Consider the following 26,030-nt stretch of genomic DNA (forward strand, 5'->3'; position numbering starts at 1 on the left):
ATTATTTCAGTTCGTCAGCAGAAGTGATTATAAGCCCATTAAGAATAAGAAAAACATTCTTAAGAACATCTTTAAATTGTCTACTATCCAGTTGTAATGTTTAATAATTCTATTCATATAGTTTACAAATTTGGTTTGATTTTGACATCATAACAGTTGTCTAACATCCGTCGTACAAAAGTGAATTAATGATTAATTTTATTATTTAATAGACATAATATTGTTTTAGCAATGTTTATTATCAGCTATGTATGGAAATGTACTATATAAAAACATAATAGACAAGCAATATCTTAATTAGACGCATTAATTATATATTTCAAATACTAATATCTTAATTAATAGCATTCATTTACGAATCGCTGATCGTTATCGGTAGTTAAAGCGAAGCAAGAGAAAATATTATCGGTGACGAAACACATTGTTTTGATCTAAAGTTGTTTTACGCTCATCGTTCCTGAAGCGAACAACTTAATTATTCTAATACCGGCGCTTGATGACAACTTTAATAAATAAATCAGAAACGTCGTGACCGCATAGAGCCAATTACAAAAACACGAGTGACCATCTGTCGTAGAGGACCGATTTTCAGTGAGCGTACCTAATTTGCGTGATTTAAAGCGGTCCAACTTCAGAAACTTGCGCCAAAATACGTCCTGAAATATCTTAATCGAATTTAAACGGAAGATAATATTTTGGCATACCGATGGCTTAATTGGTGGCAACAGCCAGGTTGGTATGCGGGCATTCCAGACAATAACTCGCCCGAAAAGAATCAATTTAGATATCGGGCTTCGCAATTTGACTCTTGAACTCTTTACATAACACGAGCTTATGGGGATTTTATGCAAGAGATGGTCATTGTTCGCCCAACGACTTGTTGATTTAATCGATGTAATCTTTTAATCGAGCGAGTACTTTGATGGTTCGTACAATGCAGGGGAACGTTTGATGTTTAATAGCATCTTGTTCCTAAGCAGATTATCTTTGAGATATTGTTATACCAATCACTAATCTAACGCACAACCATGCAGATTATCCGTTAATTAAAATTGACTGATATAGTAAAATATGATTTTCGAAAAAATCGAGTGCGTTTGATTCGTGGTTCTTGTATGTAAATATATATGAAAGTGAATGTCACAACCTAGAAAACATCTCAACTCAGCGATAAATTGGACGTTGGTCAAAATCAAAAATTTTACAGGTCATGTATTAGAAGATATAAATATTTTATGGTCCATAAATTTAGTGGTGAAAATGAGCTTTTAATATAATAGATACACAAATACTACTTTCTTTTAAAATTGTCGTATATAGTGAAAATAATCGTAAAAACTGATTATTTTCTTTTCAAGTTTTTATAAAACTTTTAAAAAAGTTTGTTATATTATAAAAGTTAAGTGTTATCAGTCGCTAGCATGGACAGTCGCATGCAGGGAGTGCACTTACACCTCGTTGTCCCCCAGGAAAGAAAATAGATAGAAAAAAAACTTTTTAAATTAAGTTGATGGTAGTGTAGGAATGTTCATCTGGTCGGTCGGAATGTTTGGCTACCGATGAGATTGTTTGTCCGAACACTCACTACTATTTTGTGGAAGGAATTGAATTTGAACTGAAAACACTGGTTGAAGAAATTCTTTATTTCGATTTAAATTGATACATGTGGTCGACGGGAGAATTGACAGGATATTAGGTTAGGTAAAGGAAGTACGGTAGCGCTGTGGAAACGGTACTGTTACAAGGGGGTAGAGAAAAGAAAAGAGAGCGAGACGTCGTCCTGCTGGTCTTTTATAGCCGGGAACCGCATGATACCAATCCACCAGCGTTGTCAATCTTTGAACTTGCTATAGCTGAATGCGTGGTGGCCTAAAGGGTCGTAGCGGTCGCTACATCATTCCCCTCCTCTATTGTTGATGCCACCAAGATGTCGTCGGTGTAGGCATAGCAAAAATCAAGTCCCAAAAGTATCTCACCGATGAACCGTTGAAAAGTCTGTGCTGCATTTCGTAGACCGAAACGCATGGCGGTAAATTCATACAACCCGAAAGGAATTGTAATGGCGGTTTTCGGGACATCTTCGGGTGCTACGGGTATTTGATGGTACGCTCTGACCAGGTCGATGGTTGAAAATACCTTCTTCCCGTGGAGTATCTGTGTAAAGTCTTCAGTGTACTTTACAGGGTATCGGTCTGGGATGGTGCGTGCGTTGAACGCTCTGTAATCGCCGCAAGGACGCCATTCGTCGCCTTTTTTGGGACCATGTATAACGGAGAAGACCAGCTACTCTGTGAAGGGCGGCATAATCCTAGTTTCTACATGGTCTCGAATTCCGTCTTAGCGTCTGTTAGTCGGTCTGGAGCCAGGCGTTGTGGTGGTCTTTTAAAGCCGGGAACCACATGGTACCAATTCACCAGCTTCGCCAATCTTTGAACTTGCTGTAGGTGAATGCGTGGTGGCCTAAAAGGCTCTAGCGGTCGCTACAGTAGTGTTAACAAAAGGCTCTCTTGTTGTCTGTTGCATACTTGTTCATTATCTTGTGAATAAAATCAATATCTTCCATCGTTGAATCTCCTATTTTGATACATACCACTAACATAACCACTGGGTAAAATAGAGAGAGTTAACATTATCTATTGTATCCTAATCGTAGCGTATTCAACAACATTCAAAAATTATTCGCTTTTTTTTCGTGTTCATTATCAAGTAGCATGTGATATTATCAGCAATTAAATTAGGTGCTGCCATCGCTAAAAATGCTGATTTGTCTTATTTTCTGGGTGAAGCTTTATGGAAATGTTTTGCTGAGTGTCGAAGAAAAACTATTCAAAAAATCAAAGTATGAGATAAAAATAGATATTTTGAATAATTGTCTTTCCTTAAAGTTTATTTTGCTACTACTTGAAAACATTTTAATTCAATATGCAGTTTTTTTGAACATTTTAAAACGTTCTCGAAAATGACTACGAACTCTTGAAATTGATTGCACATTGATTCAAGTTTGGCAAAGTAGGCAGCAATTACTAAAAGTGTCACAATATATGTTCATGTAGTAGCAGTCGTATAGAGCTGACACGCTTTGATTTTTGTAAAAAAAATTAGTCGTTTTTGTTTTTGGTTTGAAAAGTTGCAAAACAATTCGAAATTTTACATACAATTTTCTGGTATTTTTTTTTTACTTTGTTTAACGCCTTTCACTAAATAGGTATTTTTAAAATGTATCCCTCTCTCTAAGAAAATATAATGTCATTTGTCGCCCCAGCAGTATTTTTAACTTCATTGACAGTATTCAAGTCATTAATAATAATATTCAATACCTAGCTTAGACAGTGGAAAAACAAAATGAAAGGATATTTATCATTAATAATTTTGTGAACACCACTTATGTCATGGCAGGTATGACATTGCAGCACAACGGTCGTATCCTTGGTCAATAAGTTAATTTAAATCAATGCCAATTTAAATTTTTATTCAAATTACAATTTTACAGGAAGAAAATACTACTGCTACAATACTAAGCTACAGATTATTTTGTTATCGATAATTAAAAATTATACGTAATATACATGTAATTAATACTATAATATAATATGTAGATGCAGGTACAGTTCCCTCCAGACAGTATCTCATAATCGCTACCATGTGCTCTTTTCTAGTATCTATTTAAAATATTTAGTCGTCTATCATTATTTGTTAGAAATTTACAAGTTCATCGAAAATACACACTGACATACTTTAGAATATGGAAGAAACTTTAATTTTTACAAATATACAAATAATTAAAAGCAATTTCACTTTTTAAACTGAAGTTCTGTTTTATTTGAATCATAACATATGTTCAATTCTTTTTAATTATAGAAATAGAAGGCCGGCATTACATTGTATTATATAAACCAAATATTTCCTGATAGTTTAACTATTTAATCTATATTAAAATATAAAACCTACAGGGTTACAATTGTTACTCACTCAACATTCCGCTACTTTTGACTACCTTAAGCAATATTTAATATTTTGGGTGTTTGTTAACTCTAATTTAAATTTACTCAACATTGTTGTTCGTTCAAGACTGCGGGCACTGTTTCGTCAGAGTTGCATATGTGTTGGCAATTAAAAATTAAAATTAATATTCTTTATAACGTCAGTTGTCCCAGTTCTAGTGTTGGAATAAAAAGTTTTGCTAAGGGGTTATGATATTAACAGATCTTTTATTTAACAACAATAACGGTTGATTAACTCAGAAGACTATGCGCATTACCATTAAAATTGTTGTTAATAAATGAATTAAAAAATACAATCCTAATAACTGATATTCACCATCAATTTGAACAAAGATAACTTAAACAAGAATTTTACACAGTATTCTCAAAAAGAAAGTCTTTTGGAATTTGCTTCAAATAACAATTCACTTTACTCGACGTTATTACTTGTTTAATTCCCCTTTTGTCAGGATTCCAGACGTTGTTTCGTCAGTGTCGTACTCTTTTTGGGGCTTCCGGTGATTTGGCAACGGCGCAGCTCATTACCTCTCTCAATTAGATGTGCATTGCGGAGTGCAGGTATGCGAAAAAGCGGCCATGTGAACAGAGAGATGACAGAGCAAGCAGACGGCAGCTATAGCGAACGTCGAACGCTGGACGTTGGCGTAATTAGATAACCGACGAAATTCCACTGCCGAGATTTTCGCTCTGTCTGGAAAAATCAGCATGCAAGTTGTCGCAAAGAAATCTTCGTGGAACTGAGAATGTGTCATATGTCGTCTTTCATTAACTATTTGTATATCTATCAACGCTGTATTTGCTAATTAATATACTGTCAAAAGACACTTATTGTTTTAGCTTTAATTTCGTTTAGAATAAAGAGGAAATTGATTTGCTGATTAGTTTCAGCAGTCAAATTATATTTAAAAGCTTCATTGAAGCTCAAGTATTTCTTTAATGTTTAAGCATTGTAACTGTTAACGAACTAACATATAGTGGGTAAATTTTATAACTTTTTTAATATAGAACGAAAAATCACTCAAATGTTAGTCAAACGACATTTTATTACAGAAATAGGTGGATATTGGTTCATTCATTGGTATAAGATTCTCACCTAAATAGATATTTTTATCTCTTATTGCCATTAAAACATAACATAACAACTTAAAATATTATCTTAATTACGAGCTGAGAGATTTTCACTGAGATAACCTAAACATAATGAAAATTAAAGAGGCGAAATAAAATTGTTGTCATACAATATGTATGGTCTATTCAAAGTAGCAGTGAACTCACCTCATCTCAATCTATGACGTCAAAACGTCGCAATGTTGGCGCGTTTAACTTAACTTAACATTTAGTTTATTTTAGCTTTGATACATAACAGTTTAATATTCTAATACAAATATAAAACAAGAATTTTATAATATATAATTGATCTTAACACGAAGATCACTATTTATATTTCGGGAATAGAAAAAAAACAAATAGTTAAGCTGCGAATATATTTTTATTGTTTTTCAAAGTATTCGCGATACTCGCATGATGGTCAATACACTTTTGCATACGCTTAAACCAATTTTCAAAGCATTTATTCCACTCCGAATGAGGTATCTTCATAGCTCTTTCGGGCGATGAAAATCCTTGACCACGCAGTTTATTCTTCACAGATGGGAACAAAAAAGAAGTCATTGGGTGCCAAATCAGGACTATATGGCGGATGACCCATCAATTCGATGTTTTGAGTGCTCAAATAGTCTCTTGTTTGAGAGCTCGCATTGTCATGATGAAGAACAATCAATCCGGCGTCTCTTGCTTGTTTTCCTTATTTCACCGAAGAGTTCTGGCAAACAAATGGTTGTGTACCAATCAGAATTTACTGTTCTACGATCCTCTAGAGGCACTGTTGCAATATGACCAGTTTTCCCGAAGAAACAGGCCACCATTTTCTTTGATGTACTTCGTGCGCGATCAACTTTTGTTGGATTTGGTTGATCTTGAAACACCCATATAGTCGACTACTGCTTACTTTCGGGCTCATACGCAATGAATATATCCATGATTCGTCACCTATCACGATTTTATAAATGTCTTTCGAAGCACCGCGATTGAATTTCTTAAGTATTTCTTTGCACTAATCGACATGAGCCTTTTTTTGAGCGACAGTGTTCATGTAAAATCGCATATATGCTGGTGGAACTAAGGCTTAGGGATGCCTCAATCTCACAATAGGTGACACGACGATCTTGCTTAATCATTTCGCACACAGCATCGATGTTTTCTGGCACAACAGCCGATTTTAGACGACCTTCACGAAACTCGTCGGACAGCGAACTGCAACAATGATTGAATTTACTAAACCAGCGATATACGGTGGTTTTTGATGGAGCTTCATCGCCAAAAGTCAAATTAAGTTAATTGATGCACTCTTGTCGTGATAATTCACGTCGAAAATCGTAAAAAATGTTCTGAGTACGTATATCGTCAAAAATATCAAACTTTATGACGGAACCGTCAGATGGACTCATATGACAACAGTGTTGCCAATTCCCGAAATATAAATAGTGACCCTCGTAGTACATCTAGTACATATATTATCAAAGGACTTAAACTACAGTTAATTATAGGTTATAACAGGACTTAATAGTCACAATAGTTTGTATATTAAAGTTATTTTATTATATTTACATTGAAATCTCTTCTAAATCACCTATGGTATCCCCTGGACGCTTAATACACCTAATTAATAATTATATGTCTCAGTAATGTATTTTATTTTCATTAGAAAACATATTTACCTTTTTATATTTAGGTCTTGATTTCTTTGCTACTAGGTTTCCTTGTCAAATAATTCCGATATCACTGTATTTCTCCTTAGTTTCTTCTGTTACTTCCTGTGTACATTTTTCTTAACATTTTTAGTAATCAAATACACTTATATAGTCTGAACAGTTTCAGACATATCTATGCAAATAAGTCTTTCACGGTCTAAAATACGATATTCTACAGTTATATTAATTATATACTCACCTAATTGTTTCCGCTTTCATCACTCTGTCTTGATATTGTTAGCATTGAATCATAATCTCACATCTAAGTTTCATTCACTCACTGTCACATTCTGAGTCAAGTCTATTCAAGTCAATAACTGAGCTGTTAATTTCCAATCTAACACTAGTTCAGAATTCCATCATTTGTCAATCTGTTCTTCAGTATGTCTGATGGAGTACATCCAAACAGAAGGATCTTATTATAGACGCTGTTCTTTCCACATATTCAAATAGTTCTTACTTGTATATTTTTCTCGACTTGCATGGCTGTTGTACCTGTGTGTCTGTGAATATGCAGTGGTAGAGAGGAATACATTACCCTTTGTGACCATATTGTTCAGACATCTGAATTACTTAAATCTTTAGGCATATTACTAGAAAAGTAAATTATATAAATCACAATTAAACATTTAATTTATATTCATCACGTAACAATTTGAAATACTTCACTCTTTAACATGGTGTCTTTAAAACTTAATTTATTTTTTGCAAGCTAATACTTAATTACAGCCTTTGCTGACCTTTACTTACTAAGCCCTACTGACCACTTGATGGGATCTTTTTGTTGAATTCCTGTTTCTAGCATGAAGAACAATATATATGCAATGCATTGCATCTCTTTTTAATTAGAATAAAATGAGAAGAAAAATATTGGCTGGTATTAAAACGAATTTACAAACTGCAATAGGCAATATATTATATATTTTGATGACGCAAATTCACTGCTATTTTGGATAAACTAGTTTAATATCGAAGTAACAGCATGATATGTTTATTTGTGTATATGTAACTTATTATTTTTATCTAGTAGCATCTAGAAATTTGTGTTATTTAAATACACATGTGCAAAATGTATCAATCTTGTGCTACATTTTGTTTGTTTCCCTGTAGCCTTCACAGCTTTAAGATATCTTATTGGGAACGACATTGTAAGCAAGGTATTGTACATATTATACATTGTACATATTATTTTAAATATTGTAAGTTTAATTCTATCTTGTAATCGTATAAGTCAGCCAGAGTGTCAAATCTTGACTTATCTTGATCACATAATTGAGCTACCCATATTTTAATATGTACTTGTATATCATTAGTTATTTTTAACTGACAGTTCTAATTCCTATCAATTAGTTAAAAGTCAAAATTAGTAATTATTCAGGAACAGAAGGAACACTTTCCCTCGATATTATTTTTTATAATTAGTTTTTAAATAGATAGACTAGAACTTCAAAGAAATATTTTCATTGATTTCTTGAAACAGCGACCTATTTTAAGATTTTGAGACCTTTTTAATTACATTCGTTTCTATTTAGATTGCATTCCTTTTGTAGGACGTGTCTATAATGCAGATATAGTAAATACTTTGAAAAGTAGAACGTAACTTGTAAACCTAAGTGGATATCAATACCTTGTTTAGATGTATTCAATTTCATTTATACTTATTTAAGTTTCTCATGTTCATCTGTTACTTTCTCGGTATCTTCAATGCGCTTTCAAAACTACTTTTATATCTTATTAATTTATTTACATTAAGTGAAGAGTCACGCTTCAGTTACAATGAAATGACATAAATGATAAGAAATATGATGCGTTTTTATTTAATTGACATAATAATATTTCAGTTAACATCATCTGATTTGGTCACAATCTTGAACAAATCTTATGTGATGGTAATGGCAAGAGCTTTGTACATTCATTCTCATCTTGTCTTTTAAATTATGTCTTTTGAATGTTCCTATGCTATCTAAAAATCAAGGTAACTTTTCTTTCTCTAAACCCTGTAATGACGTAATATCAAGTTTTTATATTAGGTGTAAAATTATACTGGACAAATAACGCCCCCAGTTAGATAATGTAAAATTGTATTATTTAAAACAGTATGTCGTAAGATTGAAAATCTAACAATTATCATATTAGTTATTTGGTCTCATTTTTTCTTCTTTCAGGTAACATTTTGTTTTTCTTTTCAAGTTTCAAGTGTCATTTGTTTTATTGTTGGAATTTAATTTAAAAACATTTTTTGACACATTTTGAGAGACACATCATTTGTTTTTAGAAGCACTGAATAATGCAAATTATGCACTGATAAGCGGTAAATTATAAGTTCACACCAAGCTAAATCATCATAGGAGATCATTTGTGAATTGATATGTTTGAGTCAACATTGTATATCAATTATCATTATAGATGCAAAAATGCAAGCAAGTAATTTTGCGAATGTTCAGTAACATCTAGGGGAATTCATGGAAATGATCTTATCTCACGCTCTGTAATCATAAGTCAAAAGTTGTTGAATCGCACCAAAATATATTTTTTTCAGAACAGATCAGTATGCTACCCGAAAAGCAAAAAAAAGTATCTTAAATAGAAATCTGAAAACTTATTTAAATTTTTAATTTTACATGTTTCTTTGTTGTTATTGATTTCTTATATTATTGATAATATAAACAAAAATGTTGTATATCAGTCCATCTATGCACAAACAAGAAAATAATAAGATTTAAAAAAATTATTAGCTAGGTACGTTCTGTTATGTTTATTAAATACTTTATATATAACTGAAACTGTTAGTCGTTGCCGGCTATAACTGAAGAGAAGTTAGTATTAAACCTAACATAAACTAGAACCAATTTGTTATCAGTAGTATTTATCATAACAAATAATGTTTCACCGATGCTAAATTTCTCTAGACATCTTCAGACAATCCAAATATTGATCATTCCAGTTGCGGCGATAATATTTTATAAACAGTTTCCTCTCAACACAAACCTACTGTGAAAATATTGTAGGTGCGACGTAAACGTTCACCATATTATCAATAAATTCCCGTCTATAAATTGATCGAAATGAGCAGCTCGTCTGGAATGCAAAGAGACAGATACGTCGAAAAATTTCTCTCTCGATGCAAAAGCCGAATGCAACCAATCATCATCATCATCTTCTGTGCCGGTGAAAGCAGCCGAATCGGTTTGACCTACGCATCTCGCTTGAGGTAATAGCCAATGACCTCTTTAAATCGTCGGCCCACGGCCACCGGCGCACGCGCCAACCAGCAATTAATCGACGAAACGACATACAAATTGCTCGCGCGTATGATTTATACGCGAAATTTAATACAGGATACGTCGACCTACGCCGATATACAACGAAAACGCAACAGGAACGTTGTATTTATTTGTTCTCACTGGAAGTTCATAATTGAAATCAAACTTTTCAGTCACTAACGAAGAATCACAAGAATATTAATTTATAATAATAATATACTATAGAGGGAATATTATAAATATATTTATTTTAAAATTAAAAGTGAAGTTACTAAAATTTTACAAGAAATAAAAACACAACATTTCAAAATTCGCTTTGTTATGTCAAATAGCAATCAGAGGCACTACGAAAGATCTACGTCACTTACCATTTCCTAACCATCATTTCCGCATTCCAACTGTTGAATTTTGTTATTTGAATGATTTATCTTAACAGGTCAATTGAAAGGTCCCCGGCCTGACACATAGATGGCGCTACTAGAATTAAATCCGCATGTTTTTTAGTTAGTCCTAGCCCTCAAAAGATGCGTATATAAATTTGACAGCAGTCGGATAATTAGTTTGTGAATTATAGCATTTTGAGTGAAGCAACTTTTGTTATTGTGAAAAAAATGGATAAAAAGGAATTTCACGTGTTGATAAAATATTGCTTATTGAAGGGAAAAAATACAGTTGAAGCAAAAACTTGGCTTGATGCCGAGTTTCCGGACACTGTCCCAGGGAAATCAACCATCAAGGATGCTAAGTTTAGACGTGGTGAAATGAGCACCGAAGACGGTGAACGCAGTGGACGCCAAAAGAGATTGTTACCGACAAAAACATTTAAAATAGCCACTCTAAAGTTATCAATTGAACGTGTACATCATATCATTCACTAATATTTGGGTATGAGAAAGCTCTGTGGAAAGTGGGTGCCGCGCGAGCTCACTTTTGACCAAAAACAACGACGAGTTGATGATTCGGAGCTGTGTTTGAAGATGATCAAACGCAACAAACCCGAGTTTTTGCGTCGATATGTGACAATAGATGAAACATGGCTCCATCATTTCACTTCGAAGTCCAATCGACAGTCATCCAAGTGGACTGCACACGATGAACCCGCTCCAAAGCGTGGGAAAACGCAACAGTCGGCTGGCAAGGTTATGGCGTCAGTATTTTGGGATGCGCATTGAATAATTTTCATTGACTACCTTGAAAAAGGTCCTTCCTTCCATCAACGGCGACTATTACATGGCGTTACTGGACCGTTTGAAAAGCGAAATCGTTAAGGCGAACGGCCGCATTTGAAGGAAAAGAAAGTGCTGCTTCACCAAGACAATACACAGTGTCACAAGTCAGTGAAAATTATGGCAAAAATCCAATTAATTGGGCTTCGAATTGCTTCCTCATCCACCGTATTCTCCAGATCTGAACCCCCAGCGACTATTTCCTATCCTCAGATGTCAAAAAATGCTCGCTGGGAAGAAATTTTCGTAGAATGAAGAGGTTATTGACGAAACTGAGGCCTATTTTGAAGCAAAGGACAAATCATAGTACAGGAATGGTATCGAAAAGTTGGAGGGTCGCTATAATCAGTGTATCACCCTTGAAGGGAATTATGTTGAATAAAAAAAACTAATTTTGCCAAAAAATGTGTTTTACTATGGTAGGCCGGGGACTTTTCAATTGACCTGTTATGTGTGTGATTGACCAAAGTGATTAACCACTGTTAATTATGCGAATGATTTTATTCTCTCATCTGACGACAGTCAACATTCGAAATAATACTATGTTAATAAAAATTGATTAGCTTTGTTTTGTTTATATACTGGTAAAGAACACTAACAAGTAAACTAATAACAAACAGTTATTTAACTTTTGGAAGGTTCTTACCTAGAATATTTAAAAGTCACAACACATTTTAAACACATCTTAAGGAATTTTGTTTGAATCCTACTTATTTATAGTTGAAGTTCTATATAAAAATGAGATCCCATTTATTAATATATTTTACTAAAAGTACATATAGCACCTAATGTTATATTTTTAAGATAAACATTGTTAAGAAACTGTGATACATGGTTGCTTACGAGAATATATTACTGATCTGGTCTGTATTCAATATTTGTCAATGCCCCTGTAGCTTATGTGTCATTAAATTATTAACAATATTCCTCAGTATTTTAATCTAAATTCTTCAAACAATTAAAACATTAAATCCCTGAAGTATGACAATAGATATTGAACAGAAAGACTTCAAACGAATTCTAAGAATAGCCGTTTGGTAACGTTCACCATTTACATCTTAGTTATTACCAGGGCAACAGTTGTTCCGTTGAAACAAACACTAGCAACTATCGAGACAACATGTAGCGTTTATTTTTCTATGAACTGTCAACTACCGCTTTAAAATTAATCTTGGAACAGAAGCAACAGTTGACACTGATAAAATCAAAGTCACCGACAAAAACAGTAAACTCTAACGCAGCGCCAGCGTACATTCTCGTCTTTGTCCAGTCCGTATATCTGCCGATCGGTAGTCTCGCACGCGTCACAATTCAAGATGATTATCATTGACCATTATCTACCGTTCAGTTCCTTATTTCTTCTGAGCCTCCAGAGGATGGTTCATGTAAGTTGCCCACTACTGTAATTGGTCTTCGGTTGGCGACGGAATACTTCCGCAGTTATAAGCCCAAGATGCGGAATTTGATAACGATATACCAATATGGCATCGATATAATTTAAAAGTATGCTTAACGGAATTGTGATGTCCCTAAAAAGCTATATGTGTTAGGTATGGTATTTAAGGGGGTATTTTAATCTATAGTCATGCATTTTAGATATTTTTTGAAGTGATATAAAAAACAAACAATATTTTCACTAGGTATTTATTAATATTTAAAAAATACATTAAAGAAAAAAGTGAAAAAAATAAAAATCGAAAAAGATTACAGGCTGATTAAAAAGGGGGACGTTAATCTAGACTTATCAGTTGCTACCATACAAAGTTTAAATTTTTGAATTTTGTTCGAAAATTATGGCGATTCTAAAAACAAAAACATATTTTTAATTGAATTTTACTGCGGTTTTATTTGATACGGTAAATAAATATAAGATAAAAAATAAAAGTTTTAAAAAATTATCGTTAGGGTGCATTTTTAAAATTTTTTTCAAACGATTTTTTTCATATTTTTAGACTAGAAATATTTACACGCATTCACTTTATAGCACTTGGCAGGTTTTATGCGATATTCTGAATCAAATAAAAATAAGTACATTCAATGTTAAATACAGTAAGGGCTCTCAGTGAAGCGTTTTCTATACAGTCGAAAAGACTTATTGTATGTCCGTTGAACTAGTGTAACTTACTTTGAGTGGTTTTGAAATATTATAGACAGTTTTACTTCAGTACAATACCATTAAAATTAATTATTTCAATATAGTGATCTTGATACTAAATATATTTCGATTTTATATTTTTTCTTCTTAACAGGTCAAATGAAAAGTCTCCGGCCTGACACATAGATGGCGCTACTAGAATTAAATCCATATGTTTTTTAGTTAGTCCTAACCCTCAAAAGATGCGTGTATAAATTTGACAGCTGTTGGATCATTAGTTTGTGAATTATAGCATTTTGAGTGAAGCAACTTTTGTTATTGTGAAAAAAAAATGGATAAAAAGGAATTTCACTCGTTAAAGTAAAAACTTGGCTTGATGCCGAGTTTCTGGACACTGTCCCAGGAAAATCAACCATCAAGGATTGGTATGCAAGCTCACTTTTGACCAAAAACTACGACAAGTTGATGATTCGAAGCAGTGCTTGAAGATGATCAAGCGTAATAAACTCGAGTTTTTGCGTCGATATGTGACAGCGGATGAAACATGGCTCCATCATCTCACTCCGAAGTCAAATCCACAGTCATCCGAGTGGACTGCACACGATGAACCCGCTCCAAAGCGTGGAAAAACGCAACAGTCGGCTGGCAAGATTATGGTGTCTGCATTTTGGGATGCGCATGGAATAATTTTTATTAACTACCTTGAAAAAGGAACCTAAGACTGTTACATAACGTTATATTGGGCCGTTTAAAGGACGAAATCGCCGAAAAGCGGCCGCATTTTAAGAAAAAGAAAGTGCTGCTTCACCGAGACAATGCACCGTGTCACAAGTCAGTGAAAACGATCGCAAAAATCCATGAATTGGGCTTCGAATTGCTTCCTCATCCACCATATTCTCCAGATCTGAACCTGACTTTTCAATTGACCTGTTAATTATATAGATACGATATGAAAACTAGTATATTATAATTTTCAATAGCGTGAAGAATGATAATAAGGATGAACGTGAAGAATACTTAGTACTAAAAATGTGTTTTACTATGGTAGGCCGGGGACTTTTCAATTGACCTGTTATTATTCACTGTATACAGACACTAATCATGGAACGATTAGTGAAAGACATTCGACAATATTTCGATATTCATTATTATTATTTGATGTGAAAAAAATTGCTTAGAGAAACTAATCGATCCTGCTCCGTCATATCGATTTTGGTTACAATGATTACATAGGATTAGAAAAATCCAAAAGGAAGAAGAATGACTACCACAGAAATTAACAGAAAATGCCATTTCGAATTGTTCCAACATAGCGGTGTGGTTGTTTACTAGACAAAATAGATAGTTTGAGACAGTTTTATGTGACCTATTGCGATTGGTGATATCTACTACAACACCAAGAGCAAAATGTAGACATTTCGACTTCTGATTATCACTTGTTCATATCGGTACATAGCTAGGTTGTCACACAGTTTCGAGATATGCTGAAAAAGTACGAAAAATCAATCTATAATAGGATCGCTACCAAACCAACATCGTTCTTTCGACGCAATATCACCATGTTGCTACAAAGATGTAACAAAATTGTAGAAAATTATGGAAAATATTTTGGTTAATATATATCGCAAATTTTCCAAAATGTCTTTTTATAGTGAAAGGACAGAATACATAATTGTAGGAAATGAACATTACAATCAGATTTCTATTGAGCTGGCTTGGTTGGCGCAGTTGTAAAGGCGACAGGACGGTGGCGATAGTCGCGGGTTCGAATCCTGCTGGGGCATGATCGTAAATGTATGTTTATGATTGTTTAATATTTGTGACTGTCCTAGGTAAGAGTGCAAAATCCGACAAGGAAAATGATCCCAGTCACGCCAGTAACCAGGCTGGGTAAGACCAGATGTCTTCTGGGATGATTTCTAAATTGGCCACTCGCCAGTCGGTAGGCCGAGGCCCGTGGTTCGGAGCCCACGTTAAACTGTAGGTCCAGTCCAGATAAACCCTCGTTGGTAAAAGGAAACTTCAAAATAAAAAAAAAACATTTCTATTGATTTTACACAACTTACGATAGCTCATCGCTAATTAATACTTAATGATGCGCTGAGGAAAGAAGTGGATTACGATGGGATAAGTTATTTATGTAAATACATATATATTTCTAAAAGATACCATTAATGTAAAATATGAACCGTGTACTTTTGATTAATTCTAACGTCACTTTGGTCAGAGTACTGCACCCGTCAGTACTAGGCGCCGAGCGGGAAGTGGTCAACAGGCGAAATAAATTCCTTGCTCCCATAAATACTGGTAATCTAAAGCCTTCTGCTTAACAATAAAATCCATATTTCTATTCCTATCTCTGAATCGGTGCCCGTTTTGATTTATGAATTTCTCCTGGCTAGAAATAACCATCGCCAGATAGGAGAAACGGTCACGTACGAGAGGCCATTCATTTAGTTATTTTTATTGTCAGACCGCTGGCTTCTTCGGCGCTGCCCTCTGCGCAACTGGCTTCCTTCTTTGCGGCGTTGCGACCTTTAATAGCCTTGGCTTCATAATGGACGATTACGGTCAGCGGCGTAGAATGCGGGCGCTGCTACCAGCTTCCGATTCAGATCGATTTGGACAATGTCGTTTATCGAACTTCGAAATGTGTCAAGGTCCCGTTTCTGACCCAGATATTCTCTTAGAGGATCGCTGTTCAATATTAACACTAAAATGATCTGGTTAATGTTCATAATATATATGTATATATATATACATGTATATTATATATATATATATATATATATATATATGCATGTATGTATGTATGTATGAATTTCAAATAACAGATGCTACTTTCAAGACACTTTTATGTATGTATTATATTAGACAGGCATACATTCGTGTGAGTTAATTTTTTACTGAAGAATAAATAAATAATACCGATAATCAGTGTTTTGAGGAAGCAACAAATTATCACAAAACTTCATATGACACTGCAGAAAGAAACTGCCACTGTACCATATATTTTATTGTCATATATAACAATAAATTTGTAACAATTTTGTGCGCTTTAAAAGCTTTCAAGATAATCTCTGTCATCAAAACGCCTAAATATTGAAAAATAAGACATGGCTTAAAACTCCCGGGCGTAACAAAGAAACCGCGTTTTTTTTTTCTTCAAAATTGGCTTTATTCATCGACTTAATCTCCATCAAGAGCCACACAATCATTTCAGCGCAGCTCTAACATTTCAATACCACTTTTGTAGAATGATTTATCTTTTGCCTCAAAATAGGCGTCAGTTTCAGCGATAACCTCTTTATTCGAACAGCCAATAGTCGCTAGGAGACAAATCTGGCGATTACGGTAGTTGTGGTTCAATTCATGTAGTTTTGCCATTGTTTTAATTGACTTGTGACACGGTGCGTTGTCTTGATGAAACAAAAAGTTTGCCGTATGCGGTCGTTTCTTTGAAATTTCGGCCTTCAAGTGCACCAATAACGCTATATAATATTCATTGTGATGGTATTCTCGAGATATTCGATGAATATTACACCAGGCACATCCCAAATTACAGACGCCATAACCTTTCCAACCGATTGTTGAGCTTTCTGGCGTATTGGGCAAGATTCATCAGTTGCTGTGCACTCAGATGACGATCGTTTCGATTCCGGAATTAATCACATATGACATTTTGACATATCAAAGCAAAAATTCCGGTTTGTTACGTTTAAACACGGCCAAACACTGCTCAGAATCATCAACACGTTTTTGTTTTTGATTAACAGTGGGCCGCGTTTGCGCACCCGCTTTGAACAGAGTTTATCATAGTCAAATGCTCATGCAATATAAAACCAACCCGTTCTTTTACGATGTTAGCCAACTTACACAACTTCACTTTTCGATCATTCAAAAAGGTTTTTGTAGATTTTTTTGATGTTTTCTAGTGCACCCGCTTTGAACAGAGCTTTATCATAGTCAAATGCTCATGCAATATAAAACCAACCCGTTCTTTTACGATGTTAGCTAACTAACACAACTTCACTTTTCGATCATTCAAAAAGGTTTTCGTAGATTTTTTTGATGTTTTCTAGTGCTACCACCTCGTTTGGACGTCCACTGCGTTCTGCATCTCTACGACCACGTTTGAGGTCAACAAACCAACGTTTTATTGTTGTTTCTGATGGAGCTGAGTCCTTATAACACTTTTCAAGCCATTTCTTTGCATTAAATATTATTCTGAGTGAACATAATGTTAAGATATGATGAATCTTGGTTTCTTTTGTCATTAAACATTTCAAATAATCGACTGTTGATAAAATGAATGAGCAGCTCAAAATCAATTATTTCAAAATTTGTCTAATGTCCGTGGCACAGCACCGCTTAACTTAATTTAAAAAATACACTGGAATTGTAAAAAGAAAGTCATAGCTTTTTGGTCAACCCGATTTCATTATCATTCAAGACGCTTCTGGCCACTTATACCCTAGTGTGTTAATCTTCACTTGAACTGGTGATTTTTCTCTGTTTTTGTTCATATTAGGAAATATCTGCAGTGTAGATATATTATATTTTGTATTATGTTGTATTATAATTGTGTATCACAAAACTAGTAAACTCAGTACAGCTACACTGTACGTCATATACAAAAAGCAAAGCAACTTGACTTAGAATCATAGATATTGATTTATGTATCTATTATAAATCTTAATTGGTTCAAATATGGCTTAAATATGGCACTAAAATATCAAACTAATTAGTAATCCAAAAATGCCAAAAACAAAGGTTTTAGATTAATTACCAATGCTTAGCACTACGTAACCAACGAATAACAATGACCTCGAAATCAAATAGATTTTTAAAGTTGTTCAAGATAAAGTCTTAAAACATAAAATAAGGTTACTAAATCATAGCAAGATAGAATCAATACAAATAGTGGACGACACGCTGGAAATCAGATGAATAAAGCGAACCAAACCACATGAACTTGTAAATTATGTAATTATATAATTTTATTATTATTTTATTACTTAACGTTAGCTTAAGTAGTTTAATTTTATTTTATTTTGGGAAATACATACTGATGTATTAATCCCGTACTTACCTTGCAAGTATAACGGAACAGTAGTAATACATTAATTTGTAATTTAAAAATGTGCCAAGCATATCTGATGTAAGGTGTAATTAATTAAAACAAATTAAAAAAAGTTACACAATGAACAAAATTAGCCACATTCAAGAAATGCTAAATATTAATTTTTTTGTGTTTTCACATTTCTAGGATCTTAATAATTTTTAATCTAAGATAATATCTCTTGTTTTGCGTTAATAAGTATTTCTAATCGTGTATACCTTGGTACGTCTTATGCTTGGTTTTGTGGATTTAATGATTAGAAATTATTTTTATCAAGTTTTCTTCCATTTACATGAAATATAAAAATAATTACAATCAATTACAGATATTGCATGATGAACTTTATTATTGCATGTCATTACAACTTTTTATTCTATTTCGAATATCTCTTGTTACATACTACCGGTACATTCTCATGAAAAATAAATTACTTTATTCCTAACATAAGTAAGGACGTATAATAAACTAACAATGGACAATAAACTACTCACAGCTCTGTCGTTTATTAAGAAAAAGTAATTAGTATGAAAATTAACCATGTGTTCTTAGAATAGTAAATTAAAATTCATACTTGGTAGACTGGTAGCTTTTTTGGGTCACGGTTTATGATCAACGTCAAAAATTTCACTAAAATATGGTTGATAGCTCAGAAATATATAGAAATGATAGGCTTTTGTAAAGATTTATTGCTTAAGTTTTGTAAACATAACGAGTTAAAAATTCAAACACTCCTAAATGGTTCTAATAAATTGTTGAAATTTCTCATGATAAATTAAAATTTCTATTGATAAAGTGAGGTTAGAGGTTGATGTAAGTAGGTCTTAGAGATGTCATATACCTTGACCAGATTGAACCTTGACATGACTTTTGCAACTTAACTTCATCATTTTTTAAAATTCTACATAGTATTGTATAATGAGTCCGTATTACCTCATTTCTAATAACAAAAACAATTACAAAGGTTGTTGAAGAAATAAATGAAGTAATGTAAGAAATAAAGGCTTTTTCAGAGCAAAACGCTTTTTTCTCTTTTAAAATTTAAATTCTCACCAGAATGCTTGCCGGTGTAACACTATGCAGTATGCAGTTAATATTTAGTTGGACGTTAAAGCACCAAAATTATTAATTTTTATAACTATGAAGTGTATAAATGGTGTGTGGTACTATACAAATGCCACATACAGTACATTTCAAAAGAATAAAATGACTCATTCAAAATTTAAATAACTGTATAAAAAGATTTGAAAGTCGAATATGCAAGATGTTATATCCAAAAAACGAAAGTGAATAGCATATATATAAACGATCACTCAGATTTATTAAGTCAAATAATGTACAAGAAACTAACTAAAAATACTGAGCATTTGATGTGATTGAAAAGGAATTATCGTAATAATGTTTGCAAGTCATAATACTGTCATTTGATTCAGGTGAATAAATAATATTTTCAAATTCATTGAGTCTAAAATGAATGGTTAAGTTATGGCTGGTTTATCTGCTGTTCAGATTTTTCAGATTTATTATAATTAATCAATTTTTATTCCGCATAATGGTTCCATCAAGAAATCGATCAATTTGAAACTGACTTATTGACAGTTTGATTCAGTTCAACACAATGAACGAAAATTATCAGGAAAATTATTTTCAGTCTTCAATAAATTCATAATTTTATTTGGAGTTTCAATTTCCTTGAATTATAATTTTTAAACCTTAATGCACACGGTATAGAGTAATGGAACGCATGTCTGTCACTTTCAGTCTAAAGCAATATAAAAATTCCACCAATTTTTTAACAAGTTCATTATACGAGGGTCACTGTTTATATTTCGGGAATTGGCAACACTGTTGTCATGTGAATCCATCTGACGGTCCCATCGTAAAGTTTGACATTTTTGACGACATAGGTACTCAAAACATTTTGTCGCACGGACGCTATTTGTTTATTTTATATTTAGTTGAAAGTTTCGTCTCGGCAAAAAAATGGAACTGAATCGTGAACATTTTCATGTGCTGATTTTTTACGGTTTTCGACGTGGATTATCACAAGTGTGCATCAATTAACTTAATTTGACTTTTGGCGATGAAGCTCCATCAAAAACCACTGTGTACCGCTGGTTTAGTGAATTCAATCGTGGTCGTAGTTCGCTGTGCCACGAGTTTCGTGAAGGTAGTCCAAAATCGACTATTGTGCCAGAAAACATCGATGCTGTATGTGAAATGATTAAGCAAAATCGTCATCTCACCTATTGTTCAAAACAGTCGCTGAAAAAAAGACCGGATTGTTCTTCATCATGACAATGTGAGCTCTCACACATCGGCTCAAATAAGAGACTATTTGAGCACTCAAAATATCGAATTGAAGCACCCAATGACTTCTTTTTGTTCCCATCCGTGAAGAATAAACTGCGTGGTCAACGATTTTCATCGCTCGAAGAAGCTATTAAGTGTTTAAAAATCCTGTTTTGAAGATACCTCATTCGGAATGGAATAAATGCTTTGAAAATTGGTTTAAGCGCATGCAGAAGTGTATCGAAATGTACGAAATATCGAAGTGTGTGAAAAACAGACCTTTCAATGATAAGCCTTTGCTATGTATACCTTAGATATGACAAGTTACGAAACGTGTAAGATTTAAAATAAAATCTTGTAATTTACTAGAAAGCTAGAATTATTGAAGCAACTGTACAGATAACACGCTGTATTTTAATATAAACGAAATTCTTAATTCTAAACACTTTACTCATAACATCTTGCAGTTAAACTTTTTTTTCAATGGACCAGGGCAGTATCAATTCACTATATAGCACACATATATATAACATATATATAACACACATAGTTGACCAACATGCTTTCTGAATGGTACTAACTTTCAAAATATACGTCCAAAAATGTTTGGTTATTTCAAATATTGATTTATTATGTCAAACATGTGTGGTTATTTTAGTGAAACATTTCTTATTTTCAAATTAACGGAAATATGTTTAACTCCAAGCACTGATTTAATAGTCAACTCGGATGTTTTGGTGAAAGTGAACATGTACCGTGCTTTCTAATACTGGGCCAAAAAGAATAATACGTTGATGATTCAGTGGTGTTATATATTCAAAGGAAATTAAATATATTTAGATGGGAAGGGATGAAACATTGTTCAACTACTATAATTCTGAATCAAAAAGGTCGTCAACTGAGTAGGCAACAGTCAATGAGTAGTCAAGAGTCATGTTACAAAGAGGCATCAAGTTACAGAAGCTTTATAGTTTATAATAGACGTTGACGAAGTGTCATTTCTAAAAGTTGTAAACATCAACATGGAGTGAATTAGTGCAGTGGTTAAGCAACAGAACTGTCCTGCTGAATTTATGTTTATAATTGTAAATGTATTTAAGTAACATTGTAAAATTCGACAAGGAATCACCATCTCAGTCACGCAAGTGACCAGGCTGGGAAAGGCCGGCTGTTTTCTGCTATGGTCTATAAGTTGATTACTGTCCAGTGTAGGTCTAGTTTAAATAAACGCTATTTGTTAAAAAATACTCTGAAGCGAATATGCCTTTGAAAAAACTAATTTAAGAAACCTTAATTATTTTTTTATACACCTAATATTCAATTCATATTGTAATAACGATTACAATATTTACTAATCAAAAAGTAATTATTTGCATTCGATCGATTCTTATAATACCATCATGTAACATTGCATAAAATAGCATTATTATATGGAAATAAAAAGCCACTTCTAATTAACCGGAAACCCAGTGGGAACTTTTAGACGACACGCTAAAATATTAATTCTACCGTTGGAATATAATACCATTAGTACAAAGATACAGTTACGTCCATCCCATGGCGATGGTATTAATAACTTCATTAATTTTATTTTGAGGTCGACCTAAGAACATAGAATGTACCCTACCTAGATTCGTAAACTATTAACTTTTGATTTATACGGTTACTTAGTTTTATCAAGGTATATGTTTCCTGTCGGAGTTCTCACGGTCGAAATAGTTTTTTTTTAAACATAAGTTAATCATATCGTATTTCGATGTATTAAAAATTCAATTAATAATTGAGTTAAGTATTATAGTCCTCTTTCTAAAAAATAAGTTGTATTAATATCGACCCAGTGATGCAGTAAGTAGACTAGCTCGCTTCATTACAAATATGTCACGACATCGAATCCTGATAGGATATTTAACTATAAAATCTAACAAGAAGTAATCCCACCGATCACGCCGTTAACCAGACTGGGTAAGGTTATTTATCTTCTAAAATGAGATACATGTGGTATATTCTTACACAGGTCTACAAACAAAATTGTTTAGGTTTTGAACGTAATCTCTATGTTTTGGGTGTGCTAAATCTGAAAATTACTTCCTTTTTATAATAGGATTTTACGTTTCTTGACCATATAACTATAATTTAAGCAACTAAGTTAAGTAAGTTATTACCTTGAAAAATATTATTTTATTTACAAACCATTAAGGATAAAAATGTTTTAATCTAATATACGTTCACTGACACACACTAGAACTGTTTCTTTTTCCTAGTGGGGCTCCTCTTTATACCTTTTCGATTGTGGAAAGAATCTGGAAAGTCTCTAAAGCTTCCATTGTTGTTGAGACTTCCATTTTCATCGGTGTCTTTTCTCCATCTCTTTAATAACCTGAATTATTTCCTAAAGTTTCGGGAAAGTAGTCGTATTGGGAATGAATAAAATATACTTTCAAACTCATTAAGTAACCTAATGCTTGAAATAATTTTAACATTATTTTGACTATTTGTTTAAAGTTAGGGTCTTTATGATTACCTAAAAATTTCTCTATGGCCTCCTTAAAAGCAATTCACCCTTTTTTTGAGGATCCTTCATAATCGTGATGAATTGTCATAAGCTTATCTTGTCCGACGAAAACACCTTCCTTCATTTTTACTTCTGATAGGCCTGGAAAGTTTGAAACTATCTATAAGCAATCTCTAGCTTTGGAAGTAATTTTACAAATTGATTCATTAATCCCAACGTTATGTGCAGCGTTGGTAAAAGAACTTTATGTTGAGGTACCAATGTTTCTTGGAGGACGTTCTTTTCACCAACTTGAAGTTCCCTCGACGAAATTCTTTTTGGTTCAGTGATTTACTCGATTTCTGCTATCCCATAGATACTACGAGCAAGATAATTTGGTAAATTTCTTATCCAAGCAACATGCATAAACTTTCAAAATCGTCACTCACCTACCAACCATTATCTTCATATTTTAATTTGCGAAGAATTAAGTTTTTATAGGTTTCTTTGAAGAGTATGGACTTACAGGAGCCGAAGCATAAAAATGGTTATTCTGAAACGACACTGCTTTAAGGCTTCTTTCTAATGAATCTAAGAACATACGCCATTGTGCTATATCGTGTTGCATTAAATGCATCCTGACGTCCTGAGTTATTTCCATAGTATTTTCGTTTTCAGCATACCAAAATACATACCAATTAATTCAATTGCATAGTATTCATCCAATAGCACAAAAAATATTCAAATAGCTTTTTTGTTGTAGACTTCTGTTATTAATAACTGAAGATAGTCTTTATGTATTTCAGTGTATGCATAACCACTAATATTAGTTAAATACAGATTGACACCGCTAGAGATTATTTTGAGAATACCTAAACTTATAAAATGTTATTCAAATCCCACCAGAGATATATGATCTAAGTATTTCTGATATCTCTGGTATATATAGAATATAAAGAGAAAATATTAACATTATGGCTATGGAATGAGAAGAAATGGGAATCATTTCTTCAAAATCTAGGCAACCCCACTGCCACAAACGACCTCTGGCGCGCCGCCAAACGCGTAATGGAGAAAAATTCCAACGCAATCCCCCTTCTCAAGGCTGATTCCTCTACGGATATCGCCTTTATAAATCTGGAAAAAGCCGAGCTCCTCGCTAATTCTTTCGAGAATCAAATGATATGCAATCCATCTCTTGGTTCACCTCAACTGACATTATCCATCATAATCATATCCCCTCTCTAAAGAGGAAAGACTTCCAGTCAGTTCATCTTCTGAAGAGCATAGTCTCTCCCAGAGACCTCCACAAGAGCTCTCCATAAAACGCCTGTCTTCTAAAAAAGCCCCAGCAGGTATAAGGGAAACCATTTAAAAAACCTCACTAGCAAGCAACTATCAGAACTTGCTAACATTATTAACTCCATCATGAGGTTGCCTAAAAAGCGATATTAAACTCTTTAAACGATTTCACAGATGCACATCACATAATCCCGAACGTTAAATTCGGTTTCCGCGCCAAACACTCATGTCTCTATCAAACTGCCCGCGTCGCAGCAACAATCCACCAGGCACTGATAAAAGGTCGAAAATCTGGTCTAGTATTCAAAGCGAAACAGCTTGGTTTACCGAATGACCTAATATCCCTGATAGATTCGTACTTGGACAATAGGTCCTTTCAAGTGAGAATCGGTGATACAGTCTTATCTCGTAAAAAGATTTCCGCAGAAGTCTCGCAAGGTGTTCCACTAGCCCCAGCCCTATTCAGCCTCTAAATGGCTGATTTCCCATTCACATACAGCATTTTATGCAGATGATACCGCTTTTTTCACAACCGTTTATTGTCACGACGCTATTCGTAACAGACTCCAAGGACAGCTAAACCAAGCGATAGCGCATTATGGCGTCTACAGATAAACCCGAGCAAAATTCGGGCTATTCTGTTCCACCGCAAGAAGGAGTTCCGCGCCTATTGCCTCCAAATCGATAAAGTCCCTATCCCCTGGCTCCAGAAAGTTTCATACCTCCGTCACCAGTTCGACCGTCGATTTCAATGGTCAGCCCAAATACAGTACGCCATTTGCATGCATTTGCGCCACGCCATGCACTATTTCCACTCCTCTGCAGAAAAACTAAACTTCCAATTCCACAGAAAGCGACACTATATAAAATGCTAGTCCGTCAAGTCTGCCTCAACGGAGCACAGGTGTGGTACAGGTATGTCCCTGAGAAACAACTTGAACTACTACAAGTGTTCCAATCCAAAAAAGTTCGCGCGTTACTCAATGCCCTATGGTTTATGAGGAACGTCAATACACACCTCGAATCAGGCATATCCATCCACAAACCTCGGTAGTAAATAAACTACGACAATCCCAGTCGTAACCCAGAGTCTCTGTCGCTCGCAAAAGAATCATACCCCGAACCCGAAGCGAAATCAGCAGAAGACCATTTGGTTCTAGCTGGTCAACTTGGTAAAAGAAAAAAACATCATGGCTAAAAACCGGCTTTCAAATATTGATTTATTATGATAAAAATGTAGGGTTATGTTGGTGAAACATTTGTAATTTTTAAATTAATGGAAAATATTTTTGACTCCAAGCGGTGATTTTAAGTGAACTTGCCGTGTTTTCTGATACTAGACCAAAACTAATAATACGTTGATAATTCAACGTTGTTAGACATTTAAGGAAAATAAAGTATATGTAGATGGCAACAGATGAAGCATTGATC

General features: G+C 33.8%; 1 protein-coding gene across 2 annotated transcripts in view; it reads left to right on the forward strand.

The window, feature by feature from the left end:
- Nucleotides 1-26,030, forward strand: part of LOC143191053 (death-associated protein kinase related) — a 305,475-nt gene that overhangs the window by 268,249 nt on the left and 11,196 nt on the right. The window lies entirely within an intron of this gene.

This window comes from Rhynchophorus ferrugineus, unplaced genomic scaffold (genome assembly GCF_030347505.1).
Source record: "Rhynchophorus ferrugineus isolate W39M unplaced genomic scaffold, kcgeb_rfMv2 rfM2, whole genome shotgun sequence".
Classification (NCBI taxonomy): Eukaryota; Metazoa; Arthropoda; class Insecta; order Coleoptera; family Curculionidae; genus Rhynchophorus; species Rhynchophorus ferrugineus.